The sequence below is a fragment of the Chiloscyllium punctatum genome, unplaced genomic scaffold, assembly GCF_047496795.1.
Source record: "Chiloscyllium punctatum isolate Juve2018m unplaced genomic scaffold, sChiPun1.3 scaffold_174, whole genome shotgun sequence".
Lineage (NCBI taxonomy): Eukaryota > Metazoa > Chordata > Chondrichthyes > Orectolobiformes > Hemiscylliidae > Chiloscyllium > Chiloscyllium punctatum.
In genome coordinates this window covers 271,797-286,759 of record NW_027309908.1, presented here as the reverse complement: position 1 = coordinate 286,759, position 14,963 = coordinate 271,797, and the positions used below count along the sequence as shown (strand labels likewise).

The 14,963-nt window shown below is 44.1% G+C and overlaps 1 long non-coding RNA gene across 1 annotated transcript; it reads left to right on the top strand.

Annotated features, from left to right (window-relative positions):
• The first annotated feature begins 2,712 nt into the window (after positions 1-2,712).
• LOC140471864 (uncharacterized) lies at positions 2,713-13,611 on the top strand. Its single transcript, XR_011957233.1, has 3 exons — positions 2,713-2,777; positions 4,638-4,744; positions 13,589-13,611. It is a non-coding gene; the product is annotated as an uncharacterized lncRNA (long non-coding RNA).
• Positions 13,612-14,963: the final 1,352 nt, after the last annotated feature.

The following is a 14,963-nucleotide window of genomic DNA, read 5'->3' as shown; positions in this document are numbered from 1 at the left end:
AGCACTGTCACTGACACAGGAGCTGTTCCCCCAGATCGGTTTGTGGCAGTCAGAGATCCTGCTACAACCTGCGCACATGCCAACCCAGTCATCTCAATCAGAAAGAATTAGTACAGCACAGATTAGAAGACAACTTGGATCACATTGTGCTTTTGAAATCGGAGGCCCCTCTTCAAACCATCACAACTGTGCTACCTTTTTAAAATAGGTATTTGGCTAGATCCCTGCTCTCACAGTAATACAAACAATTTCTTTTTGCAAGTATTCAAATTAATTTTGGAAATTAACAGCGAATCAGCTGTCACTTCCTTTGCAGCTGATCTCAGATCTTCTTTGAAACAGCAAAACCCAATGAGAACATTAAGGCATCCAATGTTTAAAAAAAATCACATGCTCAGTCACTGTAATATGATGAGTTTTGTTTTACATAATTCTTAGCAAAAGTTAATTTGAAGCAAAAAGGAGAACGCGAAGAGAAAGGTGAACCGCCCGTGGGTAACAAAGGCAGTCAAGAGCAGTACCCACAAGGAAAAGAATGACATAGCCGCGGATGACTAAAAAGGGAGAAAACTGATCATGTAATTAAATTGACAAGAAACAAAAATGAATGACAAGAGTTGTACAGGTATATGAAAAATGGAGTATCTAACGTCAGCATCGAACCCTTGGAGGGTCTGACTGTGGAATTGATCATGGGTACAAGGAAACAGCAGATAATTTAAACCGATATTTTACATTGATCTTCATGAAGGAGGATACCGTTATCATCCTAAAGGTAGCAAATAAGCAAGTTAATCATGAGTAGAAAAATGTTATAACAGTCTTTGTCACAAGGGACAAAGTATTGACCAACTAATAGGACTAATGGCAGACAGGACCTAATGGCCTGGATCAAACACTTTTAGGGCAACTGACTGCAGAGATATTCAAGGCATCAATTGGAATATTCCAGAATCAGGGGATACAGGAAAAATCCAGTGGATTGATGTACCTGTTCAAGAAGGGAAGGGAGACAGAAATCAGGAAACTATAGTTAGTTTAATGTCTGTGTTTGTAATATGGCAGAGTCGAATATTAAAGTAATAAATAGCAGGACATTTAGAAAAGCTTATCATTTAACATTGTAGACTGGGTTTTGTGAAAGAGACACTATGACAAATTTGCAACAGTTCATTTAGGAGATAACAAGCAGGGCTGATAAAGGGCAATCCAATGATGTTCTGTATTTGGGTTTTAAAAAATGCATATGATAAGGTGCTATAGAAAAGTTAATTGCATAATACAGGAGCTCACTGTGTCAGGGGTAACCTATTTGCATGGAGTGAGGATTGGTTAACCACACTGGCTGTTGCTGAGACCTCACTTGGAGTACTGTACACAATGTTAGTTCCCATATTTAATAAGGGATAAACCAGTATTGGAGACAATTCAAAAAAAATTCAGCTAGCCGCTTCAAGGATGAAAAGGTTGACCTATCAAGAATAGCTAAACAGGTTCGGTCATTATTCAATAGAATCTCGACAAACAGATTACATACAGTGTGGAAACAGGCACTTTGGCCCAACAAGTCCACACCGATCTGACGAAGCACAACCCACCCAGATCCATTCCCCTACATTTACCCCTTCACCTAACACTACAGGCAATTTAGCATTGCCAATTCACCTACCCTGCACTTTTTTTGGATTGTGGGAGGATACCGGAGCACCCGGAGGAAACCCACGTAGACAACGTGCAAACTCCACACAGAGAGTCACCTGAGGCAGGAATTAAACCCAGGTCTTTGGCACTGTGAGATATCAGTGCTAACCACTGTGCCACCCACGTAATATAAGGGGTGATCTTATGGAAACAAGATTCTGAGGAGCTTGACAGGGTAGATGTTGACTTGATCTTCTAGCACCAATGAAGTCTCAAACTAAACATTACATAAGGGAACATTCATTTTGTAAAAAATGTAAAGAATTTTTTTCTCTCAGTGAATGGCTAGAATTTTCTAGCCCAAAAAATTGTGAAAGTTAAATGTGGAAGGGGAATGGATCTGGTTGGGTTAGTCATCAGAGGGTCAGTGTGGCTTGTTGGGCTGAAGGGCCTGTTTCCACACAGTAGGGAATTTATGATTCTGTCTCAAATTATTCTAAAAGAGGCCAGATAGATTTTTGAAATATTGAGCAGTTGAGGGCTATGCGGATCAAGCATAAAAGAGGTGTTGAGGTCTGGGTTGGCCCAGCCATGATCTGATAGAATGGGGGAACAAGCCGAAGGGAATGAATGCCCTACTCCTGTTCTGATTCCTTGAGGCTCCATTTCATGCTTTTTTTATCTCCAAAGAAGAGTGTGATACAATGTGCTGAAGATCTCAGATGTTGTGAAAATGGTGTGTTTATGTACTGGTTCAGATGGCATTGATTCATCAATCACAGCTATGCAGTCATGAGTAGGAAGGGAATTCCCTCCATGAATAATGGAAATCTACTGCAGAGCTCACACAAAGGGATCCTTCCCCTCAGTGAACTCTCCCATCACATTATCCAACATATCAGCGAAAGCAGGACGCACAGTGCATGCTCGAGCCAACAAAGGGACCAGGGGTGATTGATGTCAGCACCGGACCAATGAAAGGACGGTGGGCGGAACTGGAGGACCAGGGGAGGTTGGTCCTCCAACCAATCAAAGTGAACTAGGGGCAGAACTAGACTAAACCACGTGATCACCCTCGCGCGCAGCGGAGAGTCGCTGTAATGAATTTTCCGGAAGTTATGGAGCGAAAAGATACGGTAAGGAAAGAAACAAATAAACAGAGGGAAACGGGAGAAAAACTGTATTGCTATGAGGGGAGAGGTTTTACAAGCATGTTGTGCACGTCGGAAAACACAAATTTGAACTTCCCAGTCCCGTGTTTGTAGTAAAAGGGAAATTGCCTCAGCGCGGCTGCAGGCCTGAGTGAGCACCGCCATCTTTATTCGGGGCAACGATTCACTGGACACGTGCGCAGCCGCCATCTTTGTAGGGGGCAAGGTGCAGCCAGGCGCATGTGCAGCCTTTCTCTGGTACAGAGTCATTGGGCAGGATTTACACAGAGTACATTCAAACTCAGAGTAATGAATGTTTATTTCTGGATTTGTTTCGTCATTCATTTAAAGGACTTGCTATCGTAACTGAGTTTGCAGGTCAATCAAAATTGGAGGTATTGTGCATAGTGAAGAAGGTTACCTCAGGTTACAGTGAGATATTGATCAGATACGGATTAATTTAGATAAATATGAGGTGTTGCATTTTGGAAAAGCAAGTCAGGGCAGGACTTATACACTAGGGGAAAGTGAAGACTGCAGATGCTGGAGATCAGAGCTCAAAAATGTGTTGCTGGAAAATCATAGCAGGTCAAGCAGCATCTAAAGATCAGGAGAATCGACATTGCGGGCATGAGCCCTTCTTCAGGATTCCTGAAGAAGGGCTCATGCCCGAAATGTCGATTATCCCAATCTTTGGATGCTACCTGACCTGCTGTGCTTTTCCAGCAATACGTTTTTCAGCCCAGGACTTATGCACTGAATGGAAAGGCCCTGGAGACGTTTGCAGAACAAAGAGACCTTGGACTGCAGGTTCACAGTACTTCCAAGTCAAGTTGCAGGTAGATAGGATGATGAAGAAGGTGTTCAGTGTATTTTCCTTTATTGGCTAGAGCATTGAATATAGGATGTGGGAGGTCATGTTGCTGTACAGGACATTCATTTGGCCACTTTTGGAATATTGTGTGCAATTCTGGCCTGCCTCCTATCAGAAGGGTGCTGTGAAACTTGAAAGGTTTCAAAAAAGACTTACAAGGATGTTGTTAGGGTTGGAGGATTTGAGCTACAGGATGAGGCATAAAAGGCTGGGGCTGTTTTCCATAGGCTGTTTGCCATAGGCTGAGCGGTGATGTTATGGAGATTTATACAATCATGAGGAGCATGAACAGGGTAAATGAACAAGGTGTTTTCCCTGGAGTAGTGGTGTCCAAAAGTAGAGGACATTGCTTTAGGGTTAACGGGGCAAAAATTCAAAGGGGGCTAAAGAACAACCCTTTCATGCAGTGGGTGGAATGAGCTGCCAGAGGAAGTGGTGGAGGCTAGTACAATTAAAACTTGTTGAAGGCATCTAAATAGACACATGATATGATTAGGAAGCGTTTACAGGGATATGGGCCAAGTGCTGGCAAATGGGAATAGACTAGGTTCGGATACCGGGTTGGCATGGATGAGTTAAACCGAAGGGTCTGTGTCGGTGCAATACGTCTCTATGACTGTGGGATCATAACAGCTTCTACAGCTCTACTTCATCTCTGGGCTCCCTTATGAGCACTTTGTCAATATCTAGCTTGCTCAGTATCAAACAATGGGTGTATTTTTGGTCTGTTTCGTATTTTACGATTACTTTTACAGACATTTTTGTAAGTTAATTTTTCTCTGCCGCCCAGCCCCTGACCATGTGCTGCTTATTAATTTTTTTTCTGGAAAATCTTTGACACTCAAGAATTCTTTTTTCCAATAAGCAAGTGTATTTTCCTTCCATTTCGGACTATCAAATTCTGCACCATTTTCATTCCCTGTATCCGTTTTGCACTCCCTGAAACATCAACTGTGTTTCTCCTTCCACAGATACCAGTGATTAATGCCAAAGTCCTGTTGCTTGTGGAGAGGGTGATGTTTGACTTTCTTGTACAGCTGCAGTTTGTGTGGTGAAGGTACTCCCACAATGTGATTAGGTAAGAGACATTACAGAGTATTCTTTACAGCAACAGTGATGATTTGAAGGTAATGTCCAAATCAAGAACAGTTTGTAGTTTTATCATCATGCTTATAATTTCACAAAAATATTATTGGGAACTTTAGACATAAGGTCAGAGACTGATGATATTAGGTCAGGTGACCAAAAGCATTGCCAAATAAGCAGGCTTTGAGGAATGTCTTAAAGGAGGAAAGCAGACCTGTGAGGTTTTGGCTGCGAATTTCAGAAAATGATGCTTTGGCAACTGTAAAAGCAGCCACACAGGTGAAGTAATGAATTAATAGATCATTGGGAGTCTCGAACAGAATGGGTTGTCGAGGTCTTCACGGATGTCTGATGCGGCAAGCTAGGGATGATCACAATCAGGAATTAAATCAAGGGTCAGAATTTTAAATTGAGGGATGTGGGCCGGATGCTGGCAGGTGGGACGGAATTGGGTTGGAATATCTGGTTGGCATGGACGGGTTGGATTGAAGGGTCTGATTCCATTCTGTACATCTCTGTGGCTCTATGTTGTTGATTATGAATAGGAGCCTTGTGATGGATCAACAAGTTATGGTACGAGGGAGTACTTGGGCAGCAGAGATTTAGTTTTTCTTAAGATTACAGGGAGATTGAATGTGGGAAGCTGGCCAGGAGTGTGTTTGGATACTGACGTCTGGAGATAACACAAGGTGGATGACAGTATATGAGCTGAGACAAGGGTAGAATCAGCTAGAAATAGTGATCTTGGAGTGGGACTGGGCTGTCACCCTCACCTCACCTCTGGGATTCAGCTGGTTGTCAGGTTGTGAATCAGGGCCGTAACACAATCGGGAGCTGAGTGACCCTGGTGGAGCCTGAAATGAGTGTCACTCAGCTGGCTATTGCTGTGCAGATGCTGCTTGATACCCCTGTTGATGACATCTTCCATCACTTTACTGCTGATCGAGTGTGGACTGATAGATGGAAATTGCTTGGGTTGCATTGCCCTGTGTTTTTGTGCTGAACATCCCTGGGCAAGGTTCCACATTGTCGCTAGATGCCAGGGCTGGAGCGGTCCTTAGCTTGGTGGGTGGCAAGTTCTGGAGCTCAAACCATCAGTATTATTGCCAGAATATTGGTAGGGCCCGTAGCCTTTGCACTACTTAACCATTTCTTGATGTTATTCACACTGAATCAAACTGGCTTAAAACTCACATCTGTGATGTTGGAAATCACTGGAGAAGGCTGAGATGGATCATCCCACTTTGCACTTCTGGCTGAAGATTGCTGCAAATGCTGTCATCTTATCTGGTGCGTGGGCGTGTGAGACCCCTTCACCGGTAAGGGTGGGGATATCTGTGATGTTTCCTCCAGTGAGTTGTTTAATTGTCCATCACCGTTCACAACTGGGTGTGGCAGAACTGCAGAGCTCCGATCTGATCTATTGGTTGTGGGATCGTTTAGCTCTGTTGCTTGCTGCTGATGCTGTTTGACATGAAATAGCTTCAGGAAATGGTTTAAGTAGAATCCAAAGAGATCAAACAAATATATCACAGACAAAAGATTAACTGGACCAGAGAATAGGACCCCTTAAAGATTAACGAGGCTGTCTATGGAACCACCAGGGGTGGGAAAGATATGGAAATATTTCACGTCATTTTTACTGGAGAAAGATATGGAAGCTCGAGAGTTTGGAGAAATAAACAGAGAGAACTTGAAAAGTATCCATGTTACAGTGGAGGTGTTACTGGATGTCTTGAATCGCATCAAGTTGAATAAAGCCCTGGGACCTGATCAGATGTATCCCGGAACTTTCTGGAAATCTAGGGAAGTGATTGTTGAGCCTCTCCTGAGGTATTTGTATCATTGATAGCGACAGATGAGGTGCCATTATTTTAAAAAGGTGGTAAGGAGAGGCCATGGAACAAGAAAATAGTGAGCCTGAAGTCAGTGGCAGGCAAGTTGTTGGAAGGGATTCTGAGGGACAGGATATCCATCTATTTGGAAAAGTAAGGAATAATCATTGACTGTTGTCAATGTGGCTTTGTACGTGCACAATCGTGTCTCACTAACTTGACTGAATGTTTTGAAGTGACAAAGAAAATTGATTAAACCAGGCTGTGAACGTTGTTTATATGGACATTCGACAAGGTTCCACAAAGCAGACTGGTTAGCAGGGTTACATAACATGGAATGAAGGGAGAACAAGCCATTTGGGTACGAAACTGGCTTGATGGTAGGAGACAGAGGGTGATGATGGAGATTTGCTTTGTGGACTGGAGGACTGTGAGCAGCAGTGTGCTACAAGGATCAATTATTGGGTCCTTATATAAATGACTTGGGTGTGAATATATGAGATATGGTTAGTAGATTTACACAAGACACCAAAAATGGAGGTGTAGTGGACAGCGAAGAAGGTTAGTTCAGAATACAACAGGATCTTGATCAGATGGGCCAGTGGAGCAAGGAATGGCAGATAGAGTTCAATTTATATAAATGTTAGCTGTTGGATTTTGGAAAGGCAAATCAGGGCAGGACCTATACACTTACTGGTAAGGTCCTGGGAAGTGTTGCTGAACAAAGAGACCTTGGAGTGCAGGTTCATAGTTCCTTGAAAGTAGAGTCACAGGTAGGTAAGGGAGTGAATGCAGCGTTTGTTATGCTCTCCGTCATGTTGTTGCTGAACAGGACATTGATTAAGGCTCTTCTGGAATTCTGTTTTCAGTTCCAATCTCCCTGTTCCAGGAATGATATTGTGAAACTTGAAACATTTCAGAAAATGTTTGCAAGGACTTTGCCAGAGTTGGACAGTTTGAGGGCAGTGCATGTTTGGAGTGAGCTGCCAAGGGAAGGGGTGAAGGAGAGTACAATTACAACATTTAAAATACATTGATTAAGCCACTTCTCGAATTCTGTTTTCAGTTTGATTTTCCCTGTTCTGGGAAGGATGTTGTGAAATGTGAAAAGGTTCGGACAGGATTTACAAAAACGTTGCCAGGTTTGGAGGATTTGGGCTACAGGGAGAGGCTGAATAGGTTGGGGTTAATTTCCCTGGAGAGTCCAAGACTGAGAGGTGACTTCATGGAGATTTATAAAATCACGAGGGGCATGGATAAGGTGAGCAGCCGGGGTTCTTTTTCCTGAGGTTAGGTGGGTCCAAAACTGGAGCACATGGTTGAGAGGGCAACGATTTAAAAGGAATCTAAGGTGCAACGTTTTCAAGCTGAGTGTGGTGTGTGTATGGAATGAGCTGCCAGATGAAGTAGTGGAGGCTGATAAAATCACAACATTTAAAAGGCATCCGATTGGGTACGTGAACAGGAAGGGTTTTGATGGATACAGGCCAATAGCTGGCAAATGGGACTCCAGTAGTTTAGGATTCCTAGTTGGCATGGATGAATTGGACCGAAGTTCTGTTTCTGTGCTGTATATGTCTATGACGTTAATAAACTAAGATGCATTCCTCTTTTGTGGAGAGCAAGCTGAAGCACAGATAATTGTCCTTGGAGCTGAGAAGGTGAAGCAGTGATTTTGACCTGGTGCAGATTTGGTTCCAAGGTCTTGAATTTGAGGAGAGAGAGGAATTGTTAACACTGTCATAACTTTTAGTAACTACTTTCAAGTAATTGGCAAATAATACAAAGTGAAAATGTGAACATTATTGTATTCAGTAAGTTCTGAGCATTTGGAACAGTCTGAACGACACAGATTCAGCAGGTATTCTGAAAGAGACTTGGAATTTTAATTTTTAAGGAAAGATTTGGGGGGCTGTGGGCAAATAGGAGGGGATTTGGGACAGATTTGCAGCATCTCCAGAGGGAGAGAGTACAGCCCCAATGGGCTGAATAGCCCCCAGGCCCTGTGCTCTGTGGTACTGCCCCATTCACTGTGAATGGTGAAGCTCATCCCAGGGCAGAGAGAGGGATTAGCCCTCCACTCTCATCACAATGGGGCCCGGCTGATTGACGGCAGCTCCAGACCAATGGGAGGAGAGTCTGTGTGGTCCTGCAGCCAATGGGAGTGAATGAGGGGTGTGGCCAGCAAGATGACACAGGTCCATGAGCTGTGCAGGTGCCGTGTCACTGGTTGGGGTTGGGAGAGACAGCAGAGACTGGGACAGAGGCTGTTGGACCTGAATTACAAACTCCCGGTAAATTAGAACCAAAAAACTGTGGAAGATGTAAATCAGAAAAAACAACCAGGAGGTTCTGGAAAAGCTCAGCAGGTCTGGCAGTATCTGTGATGAGAAATCAGAGTTAACATTTCAGATCCGGTGTCCCTTCCTCAGAACTGATACTGAGAGAAAAAAATGTTGGTTTATATGCAGAGGGAAGGGTTTAGGGGAGGATGTAAGGATTAAAGGATAGGTGGGAATAGAGCGAGAAGAAGGGTTGGATAAAGGAGTGGATAACGATCTAGCTGGGGGAGGGCTACTAGCTGTTAGTGGAAACTGTTAGTGGCTAACCATAGGTAGTGTGTAATGACAGGCTGTGAGAACAAGGACTGGTGTGTGGGGTAGGGGGGCTAGGACATGGCGTTGCTAAACTACGGTTAGCCACTAACTGTCTCCGTCGTAAGCTGTTCTCCACAGACATCACTCCATGATTGGAGCTGCAGAGGACAGAGTTGCAGATGGGCGGCACGCTGGCATTGTGGTTAGCACTGCTGCCTCACAGCGCCAGATACCCGGGTTCTATTCCCACCTCAGGCAACTGTCTGTGTCGAGTTTGCACATTCTCCCAGTGTCTGCGTGGGTTTCCTCCGGGTGCTCCGGTTTCCTCCCACAGTCCAAAAATGTACAGGTTAGGTGAATTGGCCATGCTAAATTGCCCGTCGTGTTAGATGTAGGGGAATTGGTCTGGGTGGGTTGCTCTTTAGACGGTTTGTCTGATCTAAAAATCTCTTAAATATCCTTCCCAACCCCCTCTATACTCCTCAAAGATGTATCTTAAAGTTGTTCTCTTTAATCAACATTTCCAGCATTCGTGAAGCACTTTAGGAGATTTGTCAGTGTGAAAGGCTCCATACAATGCAGGTCGTTGTTGTTAATGTCTGACATTAGGAGAAACAGGAATGAACACTCTCTCTCTTATACCTGATAAACAGCAGCAAACGCAGGAAGCACTGAGCATGCTCCAGCCCACAAAGGGCCTCTGGTGATTGATCTCAGTGCAGGACCAATAAAAGGATGGGGACGGGGCTGAAAGACAAGGTAGTGCCGGTTGGTCTGAGTGAATGAGGGGCGTGGCTACACTCAACCACGTGATAAGCCTCTCGATTAGTGGTGCTGGAAGAGCACAGCAGTTCAGGCAGCATCCAAGGGGCAGCATCCAAGGAGCAGCAAAATCGACGTTTCGGGCAAAAGCCCTTCATCAGGAATAAAGTGATACCACGTGATAAGCTTCACTGGCAGCACTGTGATGTTGTGACCAAGCCATTGGAAATGTGTGAAGGTGCAGGGCATGGTTAAGGAAAGACATATTGATCAGGAAGAGAAGGAAATTTTAATGCAACGGGCTGAGACGTTTTACAGAACTTAGTGCACATCGGAAAACACAAATTTGAAAATCCCAGGCCTGTGTTTGTGGCAAACGGGAAAATACTTCAAATGGTGAAAGGTGTGAGTGATCGCCGCCATCTTTATTGGGGGCAGTGATCCACGGGACATGTGTGTGGCTGCCAATTTTGAGAGGGGCAAGCTGTAGGGGGACGCATGCACAGCCTTCCTTGGCAGGGAGTGATAGGGCAGGATTTACACAGTGTCAGAGTCAGGATGTTTTCAATGTCAAAGAGTGTGATGCTAGAAAAGCGCAGCAGCTGATTGGTGGGAAGGAAGATGGAAACGTAGGACAGGTCAAAAGGGCAGTGCCGAGTTGGAAGGCTGGATCTGGGATAAGGTGGGTGGAGTGGAAATGAGGAAACTGGTGAAATCCACATTGATCCCATGTGATTGGAGGATCTGAACACAGATGATGAGGCATTCTTCGTCCAGCCATCAGATGCCTGGGATTTGGCGGTGGAGGTGGCCCAGGACCTGCATATCTTTGGTGGAGCGGGAAGGGGAGTTAAAGTCTTTGGGCACAGGCTGTTTGGCTTGTTTAGTGTTTTACTGTTACTTTCACAGACCTTTTGTAAGTTAATTTTCCTCTGCTGCCCAACCCCTGACAATGTGCTGCTCTCTCAACGGACTAAATTTTCCACAGTATCTTTGCCAGTGAATAAATCTTTTTTTCAACAAAAGAGTGCATTTTCCTTCCATTTCTGACCATCAAATTCTGTAACATTCTCACTTCCTGTAATGCATTTAGCACTCCCTGAAATATCAACTATGTGTTTCTCTCTCCACAGACCCCAGTGATTAATACCAGAGTCCCATTGCCTGTGGAGAGGGTGATGTTTGACTTCCTTGTACAGCTGCAGTTCGTGTGGTGACTTGGGTAAGAGATGTTACAGATTATTCACTCAGTGACAGTGAAGAGTTGACAATGTGTGTGCAAATCAACAACGGTTTGTATTTTTATCATTTTTATAATTTCACAGAAATTGAGAATTTCTGACATAAGGCCACAGATGGGGATATTAGGTCAGGTGATCAAAAGTATTGCCAAATAAGCAGGTTTTCAGGAATACATTAAAGGAGGAAAGCAAGTCTGAGAGGGTCAGGGTGCGAATTCCAGACTTTGTTCCCTTGACCGTGTCGAAACAGCCAGACTGGTGAAGCAATACATAAATGCATCTTTGGGAGTCTGAAAGAAAATGAGTTGTCGAGGTCTCTCAGGTTGTGTGGTTCAGGGAGACAGGGATGTTCACAGCCAGGAATTACATCAAGGGAGAGAATTTTAAATTGTTGCTTGGAAGGAGCCTTTTGATGAATCAACAAGTTTTGGTCCAAGTGAGCACTTGGGCAGTAGGGTTTTAGATACTCTTGAGATTATATGTAAGTTGAATGTGGGAGGCTGGCCAGGACTGTGTTTGGATAACGTAGTCTGGAGATAACACAAGGATGGACGAGTATTTCAGTAAATGAGCTGAGACTAGGGTGGAGTTGGGTGATGTCACTGATGTAGAAATAGTGCTTTTGGAGTCGGGCTCCTCCTCATCACTCCCCCTCCCCGATTCACAAATATTGTTCCTTGTTCTGTCTGTCTTTTCTGGTTATGACCTTCTCTCCAATTCTGCTAAGAACTAATACTTGACCTCAAGGTTGTTGGAAAATCCTGCTCCATCTCCATACTCCCTTTCCTTTCTGAATTCCTCATATGTGGTGTCCATCCAGGATCTATCTTTGTCCCCTCCTGTATCTCACCTACATACTGCCAGGAGGTGACATCGTATTGGTTTCACATGTACACTGACGATGCCCAGCTCTCTCTCCCGATCATCCCTCTCCATTGCTCCACTGTTACTCATTCATCAAACTGCTTACCACTCGATTGGCTGCAATTTCCTCCAATGAAACACTGCAATGGTTAAACCCCTTGCCTTCAGTTGCTATGACAAATTCCTTTCCCTTACTGCTGAGCCCCTCCCTCTCACTAGGAAATGCCTGAGGCAGAACTACACTCTTCACAATATTGCTCTCATATTCTGACCCCAAGGTAACCTTCTGATCAGACATCTACACAATCGCAAACACCAGGAACTCCAATCTCTAAAATGTTGCTTTTCGCCACCTCACCCCAGCTCCATTGCTATTGAAACCCCTTACCCATGTCTGTGTTGCATTAAAGTTGACAAATCTAAAACAGAACCCTTGATTCTGCAACTGACCCAGAGACTGCTTCCAGGTTCCCTCATGATGTGACACATCCTCTCAGTATTTACCCTGTCATACCCCTTAATAAGCCTATATGTTTCAATAAGATCCCCTCTCATTCTCCCCCAAATCCAGTGAGTTGAGTCCCAACTTCTTCAGCCTTTTCTTAAAAGAGAGTCCCTGCAAACCAGGGATCATCCCAGTCAATCTTCTCTGAATGCCTCCGATGAAGTGATGTCTTTCCTTAACTAAAGGCACCAAAACATCTCTCATTACTCCATATGTGGTTTCACTCGCACTTTATAAAGTTACTCTCAGGTATATACTCCAAACTCTTATACTGCAAATCCCTTCAAACAAGGAACAACGTTTCATCTCCCTTCCTGATGTCCTGTTGTAACTGTGTGCTGGCTTTCTGTGTTTCTTGCACAATTACCTCCTGGTCTCTTTTGTGTTGCAGCTTTCTACAGTTTCCATCATTTAAATAGTCCTCTGTTCTTTTATTACCTCCTCCAAAATGAACAACTTCACATTGTCCCAAGTTATGCTCCATTTGCCAAATTGGTGTTCACTTCTCCAACAAATCCGTCTCTGTAAACAGTTTATAATAATTTTGGAAGTTTGCTTTTCTACATTTTCTTGGAGATTCCCCCCTCATTCTTCTAAACCTTTCCAGGGAGCACCGGACAGTGGGAAACATGCTGAGTTACTGTCTTTTCAGAGAGACTGTTTGGAGTGACTGGGAGGATCTTGCTGCCCATTGGTCAGAACTTGCCCATCGAGCTGCATGAGTCTTTCACCCCCCATGTCTTATTGATGAGGCACAGCGGCAACACGGAAGGAAAGAAAAGGAAGTAAATCCTGCTCTCCATATCTGACTGACCCTTGGAACATTCTGTCCCATGTGTTAAAGATCTGCCCTGTTCAGTCACATGAAGTCCCAAGGTGGAAACTCATAGAAACCCACATAGATTTCCCCCTGAACTGAGTACTGATCTTCACAAGGGGTAATGTGTACAGTCATCCTGGACCAGGAGGAGGGGATGGTGTGAGTTTCTAACCTGACCTGACAGTGACAGATTTTATAAACTTGTATTACAGGATACTACAGGTGGATATTCAGATGTCAATCTCAGTAATTGTAACGCCAAACTCTGATTGAATTACACCATTCATCAGGACCTGGATATTTGCACTGTGTGAGAGTATTTTGTTCCAGCTCAATTCCATTTTCTGCAGAAAAATTATCCTTTGAATCAAACCGTCCTGTCAATAGATCTCCCCGAAATCTTCAATATGTGTCCAGTAATCCATTTACGATGAGTGTAAGGTTGAACATCCTGATGTATATGTTTTGTAAGCACTTGTCTCTCAGTTCCCCTCAATTTCCTTTGCTACAAGGAAAACAATCTCAGTTTTCCCAAACCCCTGATTCCCCAATGTCTGTTTGTTGTCTATAAAGCACACATCAGGATCGTGTTGGAACATTCTAAACTTGCCTGCATCGGTGCAGCCCTCAACAGTATTGAAGAAAGTGAACATCCTCCAGGACAAAGCACTGTGCCTCAGTGATGTCCCATCCACCACCTTCAGCATTCCCTCTCTCCACCCCCGATGCACAGTGGCATCACTGTGTAAAAGGTAAAGTCAGCATTGTCCTACCAGACCATAGGGTTGCCCTCTTATTAGGGAGAGATGTCTGGTGGTGGTTTAACCTGAAGGTAACCCAGCCCAGGCAAGGGGAGAGGTTGAGAACGAGAGTCCATCTATTGTAGATAGATATTCTTGATATGTATTAACAACACCCATGTCCCTGCAACAAAAATCCCCCATTCCTTGAACCATCCTGGTAACTCTCCTATGCACCCTCTCAGGGATCCTGCCATCCTTCCCAATGTGTGGGCGATCTCTGGTTTGCACAGACCCAGCTGCTCTGTGTTCCTGTGGGTGATGTTATCATCGAGCAACAGTTGCACTAAACCTCACTGTCTGTGAGGGTGGGAGACATAAATCCTGAAAACATTTGAGATGTAGTTAGTGTGCACTTGCTATGCCATGATAGATGACACTTTTCCACAAGTACTGGAAAATAGATGAGGACAGTTCGGTGGTAGTTTTCTTTCTCACAGACTCAATGGACTATCAGAGCGTTTTTCTGTTCTGTTTACCGCTGAGATGTTTATTATAGGAATATGACAGGCTCCATTGGACATCAGGTCAGAAAAGGTGATACTAGAATAGATGACACATGATTGGTCGATTTTCTTGGGAGGAAAGTGAGACGCAGAGGTTTAAGAGGAAATTCAGAAGCTCAGCGCAGGAATTGTAAAGGGCCATTATCAAGTGAGAAATAAACATTGGGCATCCTGAAAGCTGGAAATAAAGAAAGGCACATGTAGCAGAGCTTTGAGAGACTGGAGGGGATTAGACAGGGGGAGGATAATGAAGCTGGAGGAGATGCAAGTTGGAAAGGATT